Here is a 4,593-nt window from a genome sequence, read left to right as displayed (position 1 = left end):
ACTGAGCCACAACCCCAGCCCCTCAATGTAATAATTTAATATTTAAAAAAAAATCAAAATGAATTCAAGAAAGTCTATGATGAACAAAACATCAAATTTTAAATAAGTACAAGACCAATGACACTACTGTACTGAACCAAGTATAGCCTAAGGCAAGTGAAATATTAGGAATACTGATGCTGTGTTCATTTAAAATTCTGTTTTTTTGTTCATTATGGATTTTTTTTTTCACATTAAAAAAAATTTTGCACTGGCCTGGCAAGGCAGCATGCCTATAATCCCAATGACTCAGGAGGCTGAGCTAAGAGGATGGAAAGTTCAAGGGCAGCCTTAGCAACTTAGCAAGACCCTCAGCAATTTAGTAAGACTCTGTCTCTAAAGAAAAAGTGAAAAAGACTGGGATGTAGTTCAGTGGCTAAGCACCCTGGGGTCATTCCTCAGTCCAAAAAAAAAAAAAAAATTGCACTGGCTGGGTGCAGTGGCACCTAGGAGAGGTCAGCCTAGGCAACGTAGGGAGAGTTTGTCTCTAAATGAGTAAATACAAATATTGCACTGAATTATTATTATTTATTTATTTATTTTGAGATAAATTCTTGTTAAGTTGCAAGGCTGAACTCGAACTTGGAGTCCTCCTGCCTTAGCCTCCCAAGAACCTGGGGTTATAGGCATTTTCCACCACACTCAGTTGCACTGAAATATCTGATGATTGAGTTTTTGGGGGATGATTGAGTTTAAGAGTTTCACCTTGCCCAGATCCCCTCTCCACAGTGGGGAACGTTTATCACTGATGAGCAAAGGCACCTGAATTTTATCCTGCTCACTATGAAATGTCATCAAAATCTATGGACTAGAGTAATATTCTGTCAGAAAACCTGATGTTGCTACAGTGTGGTAGAGCATGGTAAGGGGGTGCTCTACCACACTGTAATCTTACCACAGGATATGACTGGTGTCAGGGAGACCAGTTCAAGGCATTAACCCTGGCAGGAAATTGTGATGGCCTGAAGTAAGAGAGGAGCAGTGGACACAGAAGGGGACCAACTCCAAAGATACCCATAGCTCTTGCCCTCTCCTGGCTGAGAGAGAAGCAGAGGCCAGACATGCTATAGCCTGAATGTTAGTGTCCCCCTGCGATACAGTGTTGAAACCTAATTTCCAAGGCAATAGTGCTCAGTGATGGAGCCATCAGGTGATTAGACAGGGAGGGCTTTTCCCTTGTGAGTGAGATCAGCACCCTTTATGAGAGGCTTGAGGGAGCCTGTTCACCTCTTCTGTCACATGAGGATGCATGTAACAAGAGGCACCATCTATGAGAAGGAGCCCTCAAGGACACCAAATCTGCCAATGATTGATCTTGGACTTCCCAGGCTCGAGAACTGTGAGCAATAAATTCCTGTTATTTCTAAATTACCTGGTCTAGGGTTCTTTTTAAAATATATATATATTTTTAGTTGTAGATGGACAGATACCTTTATTTTATTTATTTGTATGTGGTGCTGAGGATCAAACCCAGTGCCTTACATGTGCTAGGCGAGTGCTCTACCACTGAGCCACAGCCCCAGGCCTAGGGTACTGGGGAGATGTATATAACTATATATAGTTATAGTAGCCCAGATGCAATAAGACATCCCAGCTCTCAGCCAGGAAAGCTAGTAACTGTCTCACTGGGGCCCATAAAGGGCAGTTTGGGGTGGAAGAAGATTTGGCAAGCTGCTGAGTGAGCTAGAAGCCCAGGCAGAAAGGAGCTACTAGAGAGACCATGACTTGGGTGCCCTCAGATGGAGGTGGAGTCACCAAGGAGGACCTGCAGCAGGCAGGAATATATAAAAATATTGCTGAGACCAGAGAGAATGGGGATATCCAGGAGAAAATACCCAAGGAGGAGAGAGGAAGAAGGCAGTCAAAGAGGAAGGAGGCCAGAAAAGAGAAGTCCCAAAGATGATGTAGTTAGAAGAAAGCACTGAGGGTCAAGAAAGATAAGGTCTACGAAGCATTATTCTGACTATCGAGGAAGAGTGTTTGGGGTTCCTCCAGCTACCACTTGGAATGAATGCTGGGGAGATGGAAACAGGAGCCAATCAGGAGTTTACGGAAGACCATCTGGGCTAGTAGAAAGGATGCTACCAGGGCAAGTGGTAGCTGGAGAGCTGCCCCGCTAGCTAGTAGGTGAAGGCTTTCAGGTTGCCTCAGGAGACAAAGGCTGTCTTCTTTTGACTCTAGCCTCTGAGCCCTGGAGAGCACGTGTTTTTTTTTTTCTTTGAATTTTTAATAGTTGTAGATGGACAGAATGTCTTTATATTTTCATGTGGTGCTAAGGATCCAACTCAGTGCCTCACACATGCTAGGCAAGCTCTTTGCCACTGAGCCTCAGCCCTGGAGCGCAGGTTTTCTCCTGCAAGGGAAGGAAAAAAAGTGCCTGGTAGGGGAGGAGGGACTTAGCATGCCCCATGGGTACCTGGCTGAAAGAGCTGGACAACATTTGAAGGGATCAGAGAACCTAAAAATCAGAAGCAGCCTGGGCTGGTTAACGGGAACTCAACTCTATTGCTCTTCACCACAAACACCGGGCTGTGTGCTCAGTGGGAACTGGAGCTCTGGGGTTGTGAACTCATCACAAGGCCAGCTGGAGTGCCCACTGCTGCCCCTTTGTCTGCCTATACTTGAGGGAGCTCACACTGTAGGCTTTGTTAGCTGGATGCTGGCTGGGTTTGGGCAGTTGGAAACCTGGCGCTTGGGAGACGCAGGGTACAGCCCCGACCTCCTGACCCTGTGTTAGGTAGCTACTTGGCCCCTCATTATGGCTCTACCTTTAGGGATAGCAGGTGCCAGCAGCTTCCTACTCTGCAATTTTATCACTTATATGAATTCTCTTTGCCAGTTGGAGCCTGAGGCATCTCATTCCTCCAGCCCTAGATCTGGGCATTGTGGTTCATCCTTTGAAGGATGAACCCTCCAGACTTCCTCTGGTTGGCCACCAGGCCCCCACACATGGGAAGTCCAGAGTGGGCAATTGGGTCTCAGGGTCTAGAAGGGCTTGTGGATGCCCCAAGTGGGCACGTCACTGTACGGATAGGCACAGTGGGTAGTGGGGATGGCCAGCAAGGCCTGGTAGCAGGGCCATGCAGGCAATGGGCAGAGTCAGGCCAGGTTCATACAGGTCTGAAAAGGTTACTATTGGCTACTCAGAGCTGTGCCCAGGGGCTTCAGGGTTGGTGTCAGAGACTGGTCTAACTCCCAAGAATTAAGAGTCATGCCCCTAGAGGATGTGGAAAGTTATACCTTTCCCCCTACCAGGTTCCTCCTCTGCAAAAACTTGTCTCCCAGCCTTGGAGCTGGGGGGCAGCAGATAATCCCAGATGGCAGGGGCAGGTGGGATCACTCTAGATGGGAACTGCCATCAAAAACCCCAACCAAAGGTTGTGCTTGGGAGAACACTGATCAAAACGTAAAAGGTCATGTTTTTTTTTTAATATTTATTTTTTATTTGTACACAATACATTTATTTTGTTTATTTTTATGTGGTGTTGAGGATCGAACCCAGGGCCTCACACATGCTATGGGAGCGCTCTACTGCTGAGCCACAATCCTAGCCCCCAAACGTCATGCTTTTTGACCCAGCATCATTTAAGCATTCTACAGATGTGATTTGTATACATGTAAAACAAAGTATGTAAAAGGGTTAGAGCAGTCTGTAGTAATAGCCAAACGTAGGAAACAATTCAACACATCCAGCGAGGCAGCTGGTTAAATAAAGTGATCCTTCCACATAAGGAGGATGCTGTAGTTTTTAAAAAGAAGGAGCAGCTCTACTTATACTGATGTGGGATGGGTTACAAAATGTAACTAATTTAAAAAGAAGGGAGAGTTCAGAACAGTACATCAAGTATAACATTTATATTAAAATAATATAGTTATTGGTAAATGCATAGTCTGAAGGTGGAAGACACACAAGAGACTGCTTCTGGCACTGCCTTACTAGGAGCTATGGACAGGAGGGAGACTTATTTACTGTCCATCTTTTTTAATCTTTTCAAAATTAAGAGCAGCACTTGGAAACAAACCAACCACCTTAGTTCCCCCCACACCCCCATGCTGTCTTATCAGTTACAGTTTGGGATGGGGACAGTACTCAGACCCTGGCAGCAAGGGAGTCAAGCTGAAGTGGCTTTCCTTAAGTTTCTGGGCATTTGAGCAGCCCAAAGATGGTTTCCTTTCCAGGATCTCAGCTCTTGGAGTCAGAATCTTAAAAGGATGTGGGTGTGATCGTCTTTGCCTTACTAGGAGTGCCTAGGCATAGAGGAACAGGAGTTACTACCTTTACTTAAAAGTCGAGAGTCTGAGAACTGGGGATATAGCTCAGTTGGTAGAGTGTGTGCCTTGCATGTGGAAGGCCCTGGGTTCAATCCTCAGCACCACAAAAAACAAACAACAAAAGGAAAATCTGAGGGCTGGGGGTGTGGCTCAAGCAGTAGCAAGCTCGCCTGGCATGCGTGCGGCCCCGGTTCGATCCTCAGCACCACATACAAACAAAGATGCTGTGTCTGCTGAAAACTAACTAACTAAATAAATATTAAAAAAAAAAAAAAAAAAAAG

The sequence above is a fragment of the Marmota marmota genome, unplaced genomic scaffold (assembly GCF_001458135.2).
Source record: "Marmota marmota marmota unplaced genomic scaffold, marMar, whole genome shotgun sequence".
Lineage (NCBI taxonomy): Eukaryota > Metazoa > Chordata > Mammalia > Rodentia > Sciuridae > Marmota > Marmota marmota.
The sequence above is the reverse complement of the archived record's forward strand: the minus strand, read 5'-3'. Positions refer to the sequence as shown.